Here is a 20,008-nt window from a genome sequence, read left to right on the forward strand (position 1 = left end):
TGTAGCTTGGACTTCTTCTTAAACACCACTGGAACTTTATTATGTGATTAAACATCAACCAATTATTTGGGGTACAGTGCTTATGTATTCCATCCTTCTTTTCATGCTCCCTGCATCATTTAATAATTTGTTCCTATAACTTTAGTATTTCCATTAAAGCATTGACTTCTTTTTAGTTATTTCAACCTGATATTTCTCAAAGAGTTCTTCTTTTTTTATTTTCTAACTGGAGGTCTTTGCACATTACATTATACAGCATTTTGATGAAAAGATCACTAATCTATTTAACAAGCTGTATGTCTAGTGGGGCAAGAAGTCCTTGTAGCATAGTGGTGTGTGTGTGTTATACTGCAAATAACAAAGTTAGCCATTGACAACTGCCAGCTGTTGTGCAAGAAATAGATAAGGCCAATAGTAGGCAAGAAGCACATCAGCTTGTCTGACCACGAGGTGAAGAAGGGACCAGTTATCAAGCATCAAAGAACAAAATAATCATATCATTGTAAATGTGGGTGAGTGCAGAGTGGAGACTCAAAGCCCATCAGTAGGCAACTGGAAACCCCCTTACTGAAGGTTTGTGGGGAGGAGATGAGCCAGGCAGAGTGCAGGGTAGCAATGATGAAACGTACAACTTTCCTCTAGTTCTTAAATGCTCCCCCTCCCCACTATCACGATCCCAATTCTACCTTACAAATCTGGCTAGACCAGAGAATGTACATAGGCACAGAGAGCAACTGGAAACACGGGGAATCCAGGACAGATGACTCCTTCAGCACCAGTGGTGAGAGTGGCAATGCCTGGAGGGTGGAGAGAATGTGGGGTAGAAAGGGGAAACTGATTACAAGAATCTACGTATTGCCTCCTCCCTGGGGGAGAGACAGCAGAGAAGAAGGCAGGGGGAGACATCTAACAGTGTAATATATGACAAAATAATAATAATTTATGAATGATGAAGGGTTCATGAGGTAAGGGGGAGTGGAGAGGGAGGGGGGAAATGAGCAGCAGATATTAAGGGCTCAAGTAGAAGACAAATGTTTTGAGAATTATGATGGCAACAAATGTACATATGTTCTTGACACAATGGATGTATATATGGATGGTGATAAGAATTGTATGAGCCCCCAGTAAAATGATTTTAAAAAAGAAATAGATAATGCATTCTATTCCTGTAAAGAATTATAGCCTCTGAAACTCACAGGGCAGTTCTAGTCTGTCTTATCGGGTCACTATGAGTCAGAATTGACTCTTTCTTGTAGTGTTGTATTTTTGTTGCTTTTTGTTTTTGAGATAAATAACAATCATTCTGGATTTTAGAAATGCAAAGATGAATAATACAGAATGATAAGTATTTATCAATGATGGTCTTAAGAGCATTCGTCTCTTAATATTGTATATCCTGCATAGTCTGGAATGATTCAGATTTTAGACAGTGCTACAAGGTCATACATACTTAAGGTTTATAGGCACAGAGTGAAAATGCAAACCAACATGTTTTCTTTTAACATAAAAGTTTACATGTTAGTAATTTTTTCAGTTTACAAAACAGCTAAAAACAAGCTTAGAAGGCATACATACACATTGTACTCATCTTTTAGAGAAGTGTCTACATCTTCTAAGTCATGTTCAATGAGCTGAGTTTGACATGCCTAAGATGCTCACTGAGGACATGCATTCAAGGAAACAAGGTTATTTCACACATGACCCCATCATTCCAGCAAATCATAGGGGAGCCTCATTGATAGGTTCCAGCTTATTCTCTGCTGTAGATGAATTAGAGGTGTTATGACTGTGGCAATATGCTTCTACAATTTGACAGCAAAAAGAATAGAAGTATTAGATCAACATATACTACAATGCAAAATACTGCTGAATAAAGAGTTTATTTGTAAAACATATTTCATCCTCTGCCTCTTCCAAACAAGGCTTATTGACTTATTACTAAGGCACATATGCACTGTCTGAAACATGTTGTATCCAATACATATAGCTTAATGGATGACTGTAATAAAAATTTTGATGACCAGTTTTTGTAAGGCAATATATACACCTTTTCACCAAATAGAATGAAGTTTTCTTGCATTTACAGAGGTGTAATTGAAGTATTACATTCTTTAAGGCTATGTCTTTCTCAGCTCAAGTTTAAAGCTTTTTTAGAGCAAAATTGAGTTTATGCAAATGTCTATAGGATTCGGTGAATAACACAAATGAACCAACAAACTAGCTGTTCATGTTAACAGTGTGAGAAATTGTGGCAAAATGAGTGCTCTCTTATCCTGTAATTATAAAGAGGGAAGTTACTGAGCAGTTTCAGTTAACAGACACCTGGTAGAGTTATCTTTCTGTGCTTTTGATTTTTTTTCCGGGGGCGGCGGGGGGGAGCAGTTCTTTGTTTTTATTTTTATTTTTTCTGTTTATTTTTTAAGAAAAACTGGAAACCTACTTTGTTGGTGTTCGCATATTTTAAGGCAACTATATTTTATGGCCCAGAAAAATGCTCTTCAGGGCCTTCTGAATGAACGCTCTGTCAATGGTGTGCTCGACCCTTCCTGTAGACACAGCATAGCAGCAGCAGAATGGTCATCTCTTAAAAAAATCCTATTTTTTCAAATAATTATCATTACCATCATACCATTATTCTTTATGATTGATTTTGAGAAATTTCAAAAATTATATTCCCCAATGTTATTTAATGGTACATAACAATTCTTAATATAACATAGACTTATTCCCAAGTTAAGGAAACCAAGGCTGAGTTCCACGGCCATGGGTTATAGCATCTGTGAGCCACAGTGGTATTCCCAAGATCGAGAGTTGTTTCATTTTGAGTGTGACCTATTAAAAATCAAACATTGTGTACCTCAAAGGATTTCATTAAAGGTGTAAAAAGAGAGTCCACAGATTCGGAAAAGATATTTAGCAGTGACATAATATCCAAAGGACTAGTTTTAAAATATGAAGTATACTACAAGGCTAAAAACAGAAGAAAAATAAGAAGAAAAAACCTAACAGGAAAAAATTTCTGAGAAGGTGGGTAAAGGACCTGAACAGATGATTCCCAACGGAAGACAGTCAAATGGCTAATAAACACATGAGGAAATGCTCCCGTTCATTAACCAGTTGGGAAATACAAGTCAAAACAACCATGAAATGCCATCTAATACCATACCATATCCCAATTAAAAAAATTAAATTAATTTTAAAAACCGAGACAAATGAATGCTGTAGAGGGTGTGGTAAGATTGAAATATTTATCCACAGTTTGTGGCTTGTAAATAGTACAGCCACTGTGGAAACGGATGTGACAATTCCTAAAACAGATAGCAATGGACATACCATATGACCCGGCAATGCCTCCACTTGGGCATATACCCCAAAGAAATAAGAAACGGATCACGAACAGAGGACATTTCCCAAGCTCCATTCCCTACACTTCACACTTTCAAGAAGTGCTGTTGTGAATCTCCATCAGTAGAAGAAGGAATCAAAAAACCTCTGATATACACTCACAGTGGACTACTATGCATCCCTAAAAACAGGGATGAAGGCATGAAACACTCCAAGACATGGAGGGACCTGGAAGACATGCTGAGTGAAGTTAGTCAAAGGCAGAGGGACAAATACTGTCTGAGTCCACAGCTTTAGGAACAAGCAGTAGGACAGGCTCAAGCTCAGGCTTGTAGGGCACCTAGTTGACTGGCCAGGGGGCAAGGACAGCCTGGTACAGAGCCTCACTGGTGCCAATGAAACATACCATCCACTCGAGGTGTGTGTTTGGAAGGTCCTTTGCCAGAGGGCACCTCACAAACTGTTAAGGGAGGGGAAGGGGTATTGTTAACCAAGTGTTTGCCATGCCAAGCTGCAATGAGGTCTTCCCCCCTCACCCCCACCCCCCGGCCCCGCTGACAGGTAGACAGCCCTATCAGAGACCCTGACGAGACAATCAAGTTAGGGCAGTAGAAAGGAAGCAACCCTGAATGCATGACTGCGGGTAGGAAAACTGCGAGAACCGCCTCCTTATGGGGAAGAATGAGTGAACATGCTTGTGGGGACCTTGGGGAAGGTGGGGGGAGTATGCACTGCATGAGCCATATTGACCCGGGCTTCTGAGCGAATCTGGGGACCGGAGCTGGGTGCTGTGGAATGCTGGGACACTGAATCCTGGCTTTTCAAGGCACAGGGCATGTGCTCTAGGAGCTGCATCTGTGAGATCAAAGCAGAAAACCCCCTGGGTGCTCGGGATTCTACCTCAGGCACACTTTTAAACTGAGCCCTTAAGACTGAACATTCATGGTGTCTGAAGAACTGGAAGACTGCTGTACCAAGATTGCCGAACTGTTGGTAGGCAGACAAAGTGCTGTATTAGGATAGGGATTATTCCTGCAAACCTATAACTGACATTCTCAGTGATTACTATAAATTATCCCTAAAAATTAACCCCCTTGTCTGTATAAAAAGCATCCAGTCACGAAAGGATTGATTCTGTATATGTGAATAATTCACGTACAGTGAAGTGGAGTTAGCCTATTTTGGCCAAATACCCTTCTTTTAACAGGTTATAAAAAATTAGTATCAGGGGCTAATCAAAGACAATATTAATGGAAGATTTTTATGACCCAAGGAGATGATCAATAAGACTCTCTGCAAAATATTAATAAAGAGGTCTCTAAAGGGAGCCAAAGACAGATAGAAAATTTCAAAAATAAATAAAAAACATAGATCCAGGAGTGGGTTTTGGGCTCACACTAAATCTTAGCTCCAACTTTAGAACAATTAGTTCTTACACCATGCCCCACTTTGATACTCACCCTTGGGAAAGGAACACAGAATATAAGGTTGCTATAGCAAAACATGGCGAAGAAATTAGATGGTGCCCAGCTATCAGAGGGAAGGTGGGGTAGAAAGTGGGAACTGATTACAAGAATCTACATATAATACCCTCCCTGGGTGGTGGACAACAGCAAAGGAGGTGCAGGGAGACGTTGGACAGTGTAAGATATGACAAAATAATAATAATTGATAAATTATCAAGGGTTCATGGGGGAAGGGGAAAACGAGGAGCTGATAACAAGGACTCAAGCAGAAAACCAATGTTTTGAGAATGATGAAGGCAACAAATTTACAAATGTGCCTGACACAATGGATGTCTGGATGGATTGTGATAAGAGCTCAAGCTCCTAATAAAATGATTTACAAACAAATAGCATCTGGGGTCTTAAAGGCTTATTCCCAAACAAGCAGCCATCGAAGAGAGGAGTCAACTAAGTTCATATGGAAGAAGCACATCAGCACTAAAGAACTGCAAATGATATCATCTGAAGTTGAAGGAGGGAGGAACATCAGAGCCCAGCCTGTGCAAGTCTGGTTTGCAGAGGGCTACGGATGAGAGGGGGTACCCAAGACACATTTGGGATCCACATAGGCAATATGCCTTTACTGATATCCTTCTACCCATACGAGAGGTATGGGAGGAAATGGTTACTAAAGAGAGTGCACTGGAGAGGCGACTATAGAAGATCAAAAGAATAAACCTGATTTGAACGGTACAAACCTTGTCTGTCAGTTGATCCCCTCTCTGATGCAGGTTAGGCCTGACCCAGTTTTCGATATTTTCTGTATTATATATTGGGCTTTATCTTCGGTGTGTTATGTCATTGGTGTCATTCTTTTGAATTTGTGTTATATGTTTTTCTATTCTTCAGTATGTGACACCCAGGCTTAATGAACCTATAGAGACCACAGTAGTTAAGCATTTCTGGGGTGGGGGTGAGAGTTTGTGTTAGTCTTGGTAATAAGAGAAACAAATCCACAGACTTCATCTGTATGAGAGTTTTATATAAAGGTAAGTGTACATTAAGAAAGCATCCCAACCCAGTACTGCCCAAGCCCATAAATCCAACATTAGCCAATATGTCCAACACCAATCTACGAAGTCCTCTTCCATCTCACAAAACACATGCAATGATGCTGACTACAGGAAGAAAGCTGAGTCAGTGAATGTGTGAGCATCTCAGCGCTGGCCAGGGGTCTCTGCACAGCTGCTCCAGCACCCAGTGCTGCATCAGGGTAGGTCCATGCGGCTTCTCCTTGGCTATGTCTTTCAAGAAGTGACCCTTGCAAGTTGAAACAGTGAACTAGCTAAGGAAGCTGCACGCTGGTCTGATCATCACAAAGCAAGAGACGGGAGAACTCCAGGGGCAAGGCTCACTGAGCCATTTATCAGTCCGCCCTTCAATTAACCCCACATGTGTTTACCGGCCAGCTCGACACCATAAACTTTAACTATCTCAGAGGTAGAATGGAAGTGGTGGGTGGAGGGGTAAAAGGGAGCTGATGCCAAAGAGTTCAGGAGGGAAAAGAATGCTTTGAAACTGATTATGGTAGCAATTACACAATAATGCGTGATGTGATTGAACTATGGAATGTTGTGATATCTGAATTAACTCCCAATAAAATGATTTTGAAGGGAAAAAAGAGTTGTGTCATTGTATTTTAGGCATAGATTCTTTTAGAAACCATAATATGGTTAAAATTACATCGATCACTATTTACTATCATATTCACTAATATTAAAGGCAATATTAATAATAATATTAATAATAGATGCATGATCAGAATAAAAAATCTGTATGTAAATGGTCAATTAGTTCCTTTGTATAATGTGTAACACTAGACGGAATCTCAGCATATAATCAGTTTAAAGGACCTTTGTTAATTATAAGGGAACTAAGATTAAGAGCGAGTATATAGCGTGTCTAGCGCTGCCCTACCAGTCTGTAACCTTACAGATACGTATAAAATAAACATCAGAAAGCACGAGGGCATTAATAGTATTACTGCTGAGAAGAAGTATCACTCAGACTATTATTGCTATACCTTCATGCAGTGTTCAAAAGTGAAATAATAGCAAAGTTCTGCACTTTACTTGATTATTTGGCTGAAAACAGCTTACCTGTAAAACAGCAAGCAAGTGAAATAAAGCATATGCATTTGTTCCTGAGATTGACAGTCATAATCACACATTACTCTTGCTTCATGGAAATATTTTGCATCTTATTTGTGTTCAAATGGCAGTATTCTCTATTTTGAAAGAGAGTAATGCACTACTGAGACACATTTAACTTATACATAGTTATTAAATTACTTTGAAGACAGCTTCCTTATTGGTGTTTCTTTATTGGTTTAACAGGGATGGTCTTTCAATTTTAAACCTTAGATTATAAATATATCATTAGCATTTAAATAATTATACATCCTGTACTCAATATCCTTCTACAGAGTGCAAATGTCTCATTACAACTCAAAAACAATAGAAGAAATTCTATCATGATCATTCAAACTCATTTTACTCACAGTATATTGGAAAAGTATTATAATGCTCTGAAAATATTTTTATAGTATTACTCTTTTTAATTCTTATTTAACATTAATGAAAATGTTTCACATTTTAAAATTGCTAAAGAACAACTTATCCCATGTTTTATGCAGTTTCTTGCCTTATGTTTTGAAAATAATAGTTATATTTTGTTAGTTATTGATCATTTTCAGTAATAGGTCTAGACCAAAGTTCCTTTCAAATTTTATATTGGAGGCATTTTCTGTTCTCTTTTGTTTCTTTAGCTAGTCAAAGAATAAGTGTGAATATATATGTTTGCTTAAATACATAAATTTATGCTAAAAGGGATATTCTAAATTAGAAAAATGAAATGCCTTTGGAATAACCTCCACAAACATATTGCCATTAAGTCAACTCTGATTCATGCCCTTCCAAATGCGCTGTCATTGAGAGGTGAGCTATGATTCAGAATCTTGTTAAGCTGATGTTTATGCATCACCATTCTTCTGGTAGGTGCTTATAAAGTAGTGACTTGAGTGTTGCCGGGCTTCTGGAAGCCACACAGCCATTCTTTCAAAGACCAGCAGGGTGACCCATGATGCGCAGCGTTCAATGAAGGGTTCAGAACAGAACACTTTAGGAACAAGGGGAAAGTGGTCCGTTTCATAAAAAGGACCCACTGCGGAGTTATGAGTAGCAGTGAAGTGTGTTCTGATGCGGTGTCAAAAGAGCCCTCTGGCTGGAAAGCATTCAGATTATGAATACCCAAGAGCAGCCTCTTCAGAGAGTCACTCTTAATGCAAAGCATGGGAACTTTCATTTGCTGATGTGGCAGGACTCAAAATGGGAATAGCTGCAAACTTCTATCAACAACCAGAATGTGTGATATAAAAATTGTGAAATAGGAAAATTGAAAATCATAAAAACTGAAACAAATGCAAATGGATCAATAGCCTAGGCAATACTTTGCTAATATGGACTCATGTTAGAAAACTTAAATTAAGCTATCTTAGATCTCCTGAGACATGAATGACAAGTTAAAGAGCGATGGCACCTTATTCATTTCCAAAAAGGCCATCTCAAGATCTATCTTGAAGTACACAGCAGATAATGGGACCACTGTTGAAAAATATTTACCAACCACTAGTGAGAAGTATGAGGAAACTGAATATTAATAACAACTTCTGCAGTCTGAAATTGATGGACAATCCTATCAAAATCATTGATAATAACAGATGCTTGGTGTGTGAAAGGTTGAAATAAATAAGGATGAAAAATATGGCCTTGGTGATCGAAACATCACATTGAATCATGGATATAATTTTGCAAGACCAGTGACATTCAGTACAAATAACTATTTTCAACAGTATAAACACTTATGTGAAACCTATTGAATGAAGATAAGGTATAGGTGTTGGGTGCTTTGAGTCCGTCCTACGCACATTTAACTGATGTACAACAGAAGGAACTATTGCCCAGTCTTGCACCATCCTCAACATTGCTACTTTTGAGTTCATTGTTGCACGTCTGGTCAAATGATCCTGTTAAAGGTCTTCCTATTTTTCACTCTTCTATTACCAAGGATGATGCCCTTTTCCAGGGACTGGTGTCTCCTGACAGGAGAAGGTAGATGCTCAATAGTATCATTCAGAACAACGCTACAACACAATTGCACATCAACCATCAATTGCTCATTAAAAAGTTCAAGTTGAAGCTGAAGAAAATTACAAGTCTATGGAAGACAAAGATGACCTTGATTACAACCCATCTAAATTTAGGGGTCATCAGATTAGTAGCTTTGACTTATTGAATACTAGTAACCACACACTAAAAGAATTACAGGATGACATCAAAGAAATCATACATGAAGAAATTTTAAAAATGTTCTAAGAACAAGAAAGAAATAGAAGATTAAAATAGTTGTCAGAATAGACTTTATAATTTACTCTAGGATGTAGATATTTTAAAGTGAAGCAAGAAATTATTAGTTAAATGAGCTGAATAGACTTCAAAAGCAGCTCAAGAAAATAAAAGTGAAATATAATGACATGTGCAGATGCCCCATGTTAGAAAACCAAATGGGAAGAGCATGATTGGATTTTTGCCTAGGTGAAAATGCTGCCAAGGTGAAAAAAATTAAACCCTCAAGTTGCAATATTGAAGGTTTTTATGGAGAATATATTGAATGAAGCAGAAAATATGAAAATAAAATTAAAATGATACACACAGTTATTGTACCAAAAAGAAATTGTAGATGCTAAACAAAATGTCATAACTATGGAACACAATTATCAATTTTATCTCTATGCTGAACAAATAATCCAGAAAACTAGAGTAGAAACACAAATTGGCATCAGGATTGGGGGACGTCTCATTAACTAACCAGCAGCATACAAAAGACACCACCTTGCTTGCTTAAAGTAAAGAAGGCTTGAAGCATTTACTGATGGAAATCACAACTTTCATTATAGAATAACCTAAATCTTATAAAAGTTAAAATCCTTAAAATGGAAACAATAAGCAACATCATGATAAATAGAGAAAAGTTTGAAGTAGTCAAAGGTTTCATTTAACTTGAGTTCATAATCGACACGCCTAGACACAGCAGTCAGAAAACTGAACACTTGGAAAAAAATCTGTTGCAAAAGACCTCTTTAATGTGTTAAAAAGTAGAGCTGTCACTTTGAAGACTTAAGTGCATTTAGGGCAAGCCAGTGTGTTTGCAATTACCTCATAGATAGACATCTGAAAGCTTTAAAATGAAGAAAGATGACTGAAGAAGAACTGATGTGTTTCAATTCCGGTGCTAGGGAGTAATAACGAATAGCCTGCCCAATCCTAGCAGAATGAACATATCAAGATGGGAAGAAATATAGCCGAATGTTCTCAAGAAGGAGAGATGGCGAGACTTTGCCTCATGGGCTTTGACCGACCCTTGGAAGTGAATAACCTGGGAGGAAGACATCAAACTGGAAATCCGAGGCATAGCGGGAAAAGGAAGACTCAGTGCTATGGACGGCTATAGTGGGTACAACCAAAGGCTCACATGTAGCACCACCACCAACACCAACAATGTTCCACTACGTGATTCCTGATGACCTTTAGTGGTTCTGCCCTCCCAGAATCTCTACTGAAGGAAGACTTAGAAATCTGTTTCCATAAAAATAAAAGCCCACATATGCCAGCAGGTAAGTTAATTTGGTCACGTCTGTGAGTCTCCTGTGGTATTTAACAATATCAGTGTTCTTCCATAAAATTGGAAGTAAACTCTACCATGATAAAGGCCCTTGGAAGCCCTTTCTCGTTTCTCTCCAGATTTCTTAGAGTGTTTCAAGATTTCTTAGAGTTTTTCAAGGAAGCCAAATATAATACACATAAAAGTATTTATGGACAAATTTAATGTAATATATCTATGTAAGTGAAGTTGAAATGATGCGGAAAAGGCATTCCTATGTATATGAGCAGTCCATCTCATTAAAACGTGTATTTTCACAAAGACTTGATTTCCATGAGAGAGTGCACTATGGAGAGACCTGAGACAAGGGTATCATAAACACTGTGGGTAAAAGGCTCTTGGGCACTACTGGGACTAGCAAGTGTGAGTCAAGAGGAGAGTGTGTCAAAAATAATTAAGGGCCAAATTATATGAGGCATGGCTATGTGCAAACAAGCTTATTAAAATTTAGTCCACATTTAGTATCTTTGATCAGACAGATCTTTGAGATAAACATGGCAAGTATCAGATTTGAAGACAAGCAGAATTAACTTCCGGAACAGTGGTTCTCATTTATAATTCCTCAGAGGATATTTGATAATGTCTGGAGACATAGTTGATTGCCACAACTGAAGGAGTTGGATGCTAATAGCGTTTATCAAGGAGAGAAAAGAGATGCTATTAAACTTCCTACCAAACCAAACTCATTGCCATTGAGTCAATGCTGACCCATAGTGACCCTTATGGATGGGGTGGAACTGCCCCTGTGAGTTTCTGAGACTGAAATTCTTAGCAGGAATAGAAAGCTCTGGCTTTTTTACACGGAACAGCTAGAGGAAAATATTCCTCACACATGACACAAGTGTTGAGGTTGAGAAATTCACCTTTAGAAAAGTGAATCCAGTTATGAGGTATGTATTTTATATAGCATTATTGTTAGAACAATATAAGCATTACATAGTTCCAGGTTAGAACGTGTGAAATATGAATATACATGCAAAAATCATGGGAAGGCAAAATTAAAGATTACCTCGATTAAAAATTTGTGAAGTATCAAAAATATATTGCACCAGGATTAATTATTTCACCTATTGCTCTCAGACACCATCAAAAGCATTTAATTGACATATAAATTTCACATCATATAAATCAGTGTTTGAAATACAACAAAAGATTTATGCAATCATTACCACAATCAACTTTGGAACATTTTGTTCATGGTTTAATCTATTGTTATTAGCATCACCTGTCCACAAAACCTCCCCTGTAATAACTCATAGACACTTTTGATCTAGTTGCTGTCTCTATGAGGCTTACCTCTCCTGAATTTCATATGAAGAAAATCATATAAGATGAAGAAACAAATGAGCAGCAACACCAAAATTTTATTCCAAAAGGAAGTAGGAAGTAATAAATAAGTTAAATACAATAAGTTAAATATTGATCAAAAAGGGAAAGTAAATGGTCAGATGCCAATATAAAAACAAAACATTTCCTTGGTATATAATTCACATATCATACGGTTTAATCATTCAATCATATTACAGAGTTACGCAATCATTACCACAAAAAAATTTCAGATTGTTTTCTTTCAGACTCACGTTTTTTAGCTCCCTATTCCCTTATAACTACCCCTGACATACCTCTAGGTTATTATCATCCAGTTACTGTCTCTGCAGATTTACCTATCCATGATTTTTCATACAGAAAATCATTAAAAAACACACAAACAGGAAACAAACAAACAAAACCCAACAACAATGATAAAACAGAAAAACTCAATCAAAAAGGAAGCAGAAAATATTACAATCTTAAAATAGGTCACAAAGGAGATCAGATGCTGAGGTATGAAATTTAAACCTAACCATATGTGCAGCCATTCACTTTCCAATTCACCCTCTCTGCAGACAAGTTGCTCACATCCTTGTTCAACGGTCTGAGGGAATTCAGTGGATGTTTTACCACATGGGACTCTGCAAATGGATCATGGGCTTTCCTAGTCATCCTCAGCCTTCTGCAAACAAAGTGGTCAGAATTTAAGAAATAAAAGCATTCCCTCTTTTGATCTTAGGGTTTTCCATTTGAAATCTTTCAATCATGTGTGCTGGTGTGATTCTCCTGTGTGAATTTAGCTGACTCTTAGATGACCGCATCAGTAAGATGTGTTTTTAAGACCTAAGTCGACACCGACCCCACCCATCAGAAGAGTTTATTTCAAAGAATGGCATTGAATCTGCAGCTCCGGGAGAGGGACATATCTGATCTGAGCAAACCGGAGCAGATGAAGGGGGAGGAGGAGAGAGTAGAGCACACCTGCCCCACCAGGATATAAGGCTGTTTTTCCCAATTAGAGCAGCCAATCAACAGAGAGGACCACGTGGCTGGCCCCACTAAGAGACATGACACACCTCACTGACCCATAGCTCTACAGGGGACAACACCAGAGACACAGTGTGGGAATTGTACCTGATCTGACCTGGCCACACCAAGGCAAAACACTAAGGGGTTGCAACAGAACGGCAAGGGAATGGAGTGACGAGGTCCCCAGTGAATGCTAAAGGTGGACTTTGGGGCCAGGTCATGGTGCCATAACAGACTGGACTGAAAAACACTCCTAAAGGCCAACAAACAATCCTTGAACTAGCTAAAGCTTTTCCTTCTTGTGGTGTGTTTTTTTTTTTTGGTCATTGGTTTATTGTTGCTGTTTTGTTGTGTATTATTGTTTGGTTTTGCTCTGTCTTGTTTTTGTGCATGTTATTTTCTCCGCAGGTCTGTCTAAATAAGATAGGCTGGAAGAAAACTCTGGAGGAGAAAACAAAGGGACCACCAGTTTTTAGGGACATGGGAGAGGAGGAGGTCAGGGGAAATGTAGTAGTGTTAACAAACCCAGGGAAAAGGGAACAACCAGTGACCCAAATCGGTGGTGAAGAGGGTGTGGGAGGCCTGGTAGAACATGATCAAGGATAATGTAACCAAGAGAAATTGCTGAAACCCTGGTGGGGAATGATAATGATAGTGGGACAGGAGGAGATGAGCCAGTCAGGGTGTGATCTAGCAACGATGAAAAAAATACAACTTTCCTCTAGTTCCTAAATGCTTCTCCGCCCCCCCCCCCCACCCCAATATCATGATCCCAATTCTATTTTGCAAGTATGGCTAGACCAGAGGAGTACACTGGTACAGATAGGAACTGGAAACACAGGGATTCTAGGGTGGATGATCCCTTCATGACCAGGGGTGTGATTGGCAATATTGGGAGGGTAAAATGAGGGTGAGTTGGAAAGGGGGAAATGATTACAAGGTTCTGCATGTGACCTCCTCCCTGGGGGATGGACAACGAAAAAGTGGGTTAAAGACATCAGACAGGGCAAGATATGACAAAATAATGTTTATATAAAGTATCAAGGGTTCATGAGGGTGGGGTGAGTGGGGAGGGAGGGGTAAAAATGAGGACCTAATGCCAGGGGCTTAAGTGGAGACAAATGTTTTGAGAATGATGAAGGCAATGAATGTACAGATGTGCTTTACACAATTGATGTATTTATGGACTGTGATAATATTTGTATGAGCCCTTAATAAAATAAACTATTTTTTAAAAGATTGATTTTTTTTTAAAAAAAGATCGTGTATGCTATTCTTTCTGAAAACTGGAAATCATCTGATTTCTTCACCACACTTCATTATAGTACCCATATCTTTAGTGATCACTTCACGAGGGCAAGTATTGAGTAAGGCCACATCATAAAAATGAATTGTTCTTAGATGAGGTATAAAATTAAGTCCAAGTTAAAAATCTGTCAATACAACTAATCTATGTATTCTATTTTAGTGACAGCATTATCAGGTTTTTCAAACATAATATGAGTTCCATACAGGGAACATTTAATAATTTTATTAATAATATCTGTAATTCAGCTAGTGATACAGAATTTTAAATTTGTAGTGTGAAAACTTATTTTTACTTGCATAGGCAAGTTTATTAGAATAAAATTCATTGATCATCAACTTTATACAGGTTAAAAACTTAAGTGACTTTAACACAAACAATGTGGGTAAGTCACAAGGCCAAAGAAAAAAATGATAGTGTTTATTCACTTAGATAAAACTATGCTTCCAGACTAAAATAAAGTCACATGTCATACAAAGCAAAGAAAAAGTAAACAGCAAATGTATGTGGGTCATAGGTTGCCAATTCTTTTGCAACCTGAAAAGCAAGATTTTTGACCCACAATTCAATGACCACAAAGTCCACATGTTGGGTAGCAGCCATCTTCTCCCTCCCACCCCAAGGTGTTTCAGTTTAAGTTCCACAGGCGCATTTCAGTCCCTTTAGTAACACCATTGTAGGAGAGTTTGTTATATTTCAGTGACCGTGGGATGATACTGGATGGATGGAATTCTTTGGTCATTCCTGTTTCCTGCTAAATGATAAATTAAATTCACTTTTATGTATTTGTTTTTATTTCTTTCACTTTTTCGATCACATGTGTATGGAATGCAATTTGTATTCAGGGCAATGTGTATGCCCTGAAATGCATGCGATTTGCATAGATTTGTCTCCTTTTTCTTACTGATGATCGTTGTAGCTCTGGGATTAACATGTCAATCTTCTATCTTGGGTTCTTTTGTGTTCCCTGTGAGGTATGGAATCTATTCCATTCTTCCGAAGTTGTAGACTCAATTTTGCAAGCATCCTTGGTTGATGAGAGTCTCTTTCCCATTCAATGTTTTTAGGCATTTTGTTGAAGATCAGTTGCTTGTAGGTTAATGTAGATATTTCTGGATTTTTTATTCCATTTCATTGGTCAATATACCTATCATTGTATCAAAACCAGCTTGCTCATTCCAATGTGGTTTTGTAATAGGTTTTTTTGTCAGGTGTGTGAGGCTTTCTCCTTCGTTCTTCCTTACCAGTTCCTTGCTTCTACCAGGTCTCTTCTCTTTCCTTATAACATTAGTAATTCATCCCCCTCCATTTCTTTAGAGTGAAATTGGTATTTGGATGAGGATTATATGATATGTATAGCTTGATTTGTGTAGCATTCACATTTTCATTATATCAAGGCTTCCTATCCATGAACAAAGAATATTGTTCCATTTGTGTAGGTCTCTTTTGGCTTCTTGTAATAGAATTTGATAGGCACTTTCCTTTCTGCAGGCCTTTTGTTTCTCTTGTTTAGTTTACCTCTAGGTATTTTATCTTATGTATAGATATACTATTATTTCCTCATTGTCTTTTTCAGATTTCTCTTCATTAATATATGAGAATGCTGTTGATTTCATTGTGTGAATGTTGGACCCTGACACATTGCTGAATCTTTTGATTTTTTTCCAATGATCTTTTGTTGAGTCTTTGGGTTTTGTTACATATCAAATTGTAACATCTGTGAATAGTGAGAGCTTTACTTATTTGCACAACTGTATTCCTTTGATTTATTTTTGCTTTCAAATGGTTCTGGTTAAGATGACTAGTCCAATGTTGCATAAGAATGGTCCCCACAGTATCCTTTAACAAAATTTACAGATGAATAAAATCAAGTCAAAGAAGAAAGTGGTTCTAAAGAAATGTAGTCAGACTTTAAAAGTTGAAAGTGTATATACTCAGACAACATATAGTTATAATCTCCATTAAAGCAAATAAATGAGAACTGCCATAAGTTGAAGGAGAAAGGTGTCATTTAAAAGAAACATTACATGGGCATGTTTCTTTCATAGTTGACTCAATCTAATGAGCAGTGTTGGGCTTTGTCACTTCAGAAATTGGGGTCTTTTGTTCAGAATCATGAACAGATCATAATATCATAAAGGACTATGCAAAAACCTAGAAAAATAAATCATCAAATACTTTAAAGAAATTTTCTTTTGTACCCATTCTCATTTTGTATTTCTCTAACATTGCTTAATTGTCTATTTGTTTGTTTGTTTCTTTCACCACTTCTATGAACAGCTTCTGCAGTGGAGTCTTATTTACCTTGTGTTTCCCCTAACGGAAGTCAACCTTCCAAGGTATAAAATGGCCTGAAGGAGAATAATAAGCTGTTATGTGATCAGAAGAGTTACTGGGAGTTTAAGAATAGGTTTTAGACTCATAAATGATACTGTGACAGTTTGTCATTGCTTTCCTTTTGAAAACAGTTATCTGTAAAATACCACCCTTACATATAAATGCTATATTTCTGATTCTACACAAAAATGTTTCCTCTGAAACACAAATGGTCAGTGTGGCTTAACATGAGGAAATGTCAGTTCTCACAGTAGTAATTTGGAATTCCTGTGCTGCCTGGCGCAAGACCTTGAGCAATCCCACTGATCTCCCTGGACCTTAATGCATCCATTTCCAAGAGAGCATAATATCATTTGCCAATGCTCCTCAGATTGTTGTGTAGAAACTCAAATAAAAATACACTTTTAAAAAATGCTGCATAACTGCTAAGTATAATAGAGTATGGCTTACTTCCATCACATTTATGGGAGCGCTCTGCGTAGGTTCTTCTTAAAGTTGGCATCTTTCAGAGCTTCTGCAACCTTTCCCAAAGCTAGAGAGGCAACCCCTTCATTTATGTGAGTGCAAGGGATCTTTCTATATTTCTGCTATTCACAAGAGAAGTAAATTGATCATTCAAGATATATTCTGATGTATATATATAAAAATATATGCGAGTGTATAGATGTAATATGCATATATATACACTGAATATATATGTGTGTGATATCTATTCATAACTGCAATTCGTACAGACATGAAATTATGTTCTGGATCAGAGTAAAAGACTTTATTTCATATTTTGATGCAAATGGAGGTCATACTTACCTTGCAGGGGAGATACGATGGATGGTCAGGAACTTGGTTTTCCCAGGGCGAGACTCATCCATTGCACTGCGGGTGTGCTGACCCCTGCAATTTCCCTGATTGCAGGTGGTGGGGAGGGAACTCGACTGCATAATTTGTGGTAGTGGGGGACTGTGGGGCGGGGGGTGGAGCAAATTGAAGCAATGCCTTTCGATTATTTTACTCTATTTCATCAAACAATTTGGGGAGAGTAGAAAAATGTGAGCTAAGGACAGAATAATTAGTCTATTTCAATAGACTGGAATGGAAATAGAACTATGTATGGGACTCTTGCTGTAGATTAGATTCATGCTGTAGATTAGATTCGTTATATTTACCTTTTATATTAGACCTACTGCTGGTACATGGCTCAATTTGACTCAGAACAAACCTCTGTAAAATGGAAGGAAACATTTCCCTGTCCTGCTCCCCAGTGGATATGTTTGAGGCCACTGTTAAAGAACCTCATCTCATTGAGTGTTTTCCTCCTTTTCCACTGAGCCTTTCTTTCTCCCAACATGATACCCTACAGGAACTTATCCCTGCTGATTACAAGTCCACGTGTTTGAGAATAAGTCTCACGATTATTTCTTCATTGGAGAATTTTGGTACTGAAGGCCACATAAGTGGATTCTTCAGACATCCTACTCAGATTGTGTACAACAAAGACATGAGATACTAAATGAAGTAGTTACGAGTGAGTGGTGGAACTGTGTGCTACAGAGGACAGAATGCATAAATAGGCTGAATGCCAACTGGTGGAAGAAGGTGAACAAAAGTGGTGAGAATGAAGACAGACCAAATGGGTGGTGAATGAGCTGGCTTGACATTGTGGCCATCATGCAGTGTTGCAGACAGTGATCCACCGGGACAGTGTTCATTCAGGATAATCAGCTGAACTCACCCAGGACAGCACATGCCCCTCAAGCGCTCACACTGCTGGTGAGTGCCCACTTTCCAAAGACCTTTGCCTAGTCAACAAAACACAAGTAAATGACAGTCTGCTGTTCTTTGTTTTCAGCCAAGATCCACTCGATGTCAGCAATAGTATCTCTCATCTCACATCCAATTTGGGATCAAACTTGAAATTTGGATAGCTCCCTGTTAATGCACCGGCATATTTTTAATTATCTTAAAGAAAATTGCACTTGCATAGGATTTTAATGATACTGCTGGATAAATTTCTATGCTATTGTGCTAGCTTTCTTGGAATGGGCATAACAATGAGTCTCTTTCAGTCGGTTGACCAGGTAGGGCTCTTTCAAATTTCTAGCTATAGACTAGTGGGATCTTCCAGAGCTCCTTCAACTTCTTGAATCATTTCAATTAATATTCTGATAGTTATTGAACCCTGCTTTTGTGCTAATACCTTCAGAACAACTTAGGTTTCTTTCTTCTTGATCATATGCTACTTTATGAAATTGATGAACAGTGATCAATTCTTTTCATTCACTGAGCATGGCTACACCTCCATCTTCATTTGATGAATCTTGAAGCTTTTACTTTTGTATTACCCTTCAGTCCTTCAAATACTGCAATTCATGACTTGTATGTTTTTTGTTCCAGTGTGAGAAATACTGAGCATATTCTTATTTTTCCACTTTTAAGCTCCAGCTTTGTGCACATTTCATTACAGTGATTTGTCTTCTGGATGTGCCTTGGAAATGTTCTGCTAAGCATTTTTACTTCATCATTTCTTTTGTTTTCTTTAGCTACTCTTCATTTGAAAAAAAAAGCTTTACAGTATCTTCTGGTATATAAGTTTGTTTTTTCTTTTATTCTTGTCATTTAAAGAACTTTTTCTCTCTTCATGTATTACATTCTTGGTGTTGCCCACAACTCGACTGCTCTTCAGCCAGAAGTTTTCAATATATTAGATCTATATGGTTATTATTTTATCATGGACAGGGTGTACTTCAAGAAAGATGCTCAAATGCTCCTTTGAATTATATCTTTTACATAATTTCTTGTGAACTTGCAATTTCCTCCTAGTAAACATTATTAATTTTCCACTGAAGTTGGTAATTGCTTTCCTATTTCAGTTCATTAATACATTGGATGCCAATCTGTATGCACTCCATTTCATTTTTTATGACTTCTAATTTTGCTAGATGTGTACTTTGCACATTCCACCTACCAATTTTTAATAGATGTTTGAATCTCTTCTTTTGAGTCATGCCCCATAAGCAAGTGAAGATCTTGAAAGCTTTGCTCCATGCATGTCATTAAGATCAACCATTTTTGTTTTCATTTTTTTCCCTGACTTTTATTGGGGGCTCTTACATCTCTTATCACAATCCATACATTCATTCAGTGTGTCAAGCTCATTTGCACATATGTTGCCTTCATCAATTTCAAAGCATTCTCTTCCCATTTAAGCCCCTGATATCAACTCCCCATTTCTTCCCCCTGTCCCCTTAACCCCCCATCCCTCACGAATGCTTGATAAGTTATAGATGATTACTTTCATATCTTACATCATTCTCCATTGCCTCTCACCCACGTTTCCATTATTCATCCCCCTGGGACAGGGTTCTAGGTTTATCCTTGTGATCAACTCCCCCTTTCTCCCGCAACCCTTCCCTAATCCTCCTGATATCTCTACTCCCCCTTGTTGTCCCTGAGGGATTTA

The 20,008-nt window shown here is 37.8% G+C and overlaps 1 non-coding gene across 1 annotated transcript; it reads left to right on the top strand.

Moving 5' to 3' along the window:
* The first annotated feature begins 17,350 nt into the window (after nt 1-17,350).
* LOC142447365 (U1 spliceosomal RNA) lies at nt 17,351-17,511 on the top strand. Its single transcript, XR_012784098.1, has one exon. It is a non-coding gene; the product is annotated as a U1 spliceosomal RNA (small nuclear RNA).
* Nucleotides 17,512-20,008: the final 2,497 nt, after the last annotated feature.

This window comes from Tenrec ecaudatus, chromosome 4 (assembly GCF_050624435.1).
Source record: "Tenrec ecaudatus isolate mTenEca1 chromosome 4, mTenEca1.hap1, whole genome shotgun sequence".
NCBI classification, from domain to species: Eukaryota; Metazoa; Chordata; class Mammalia; order Afrosoricida; family Tenrecidae; genus Tenrec; species Tenrec ecaudatus.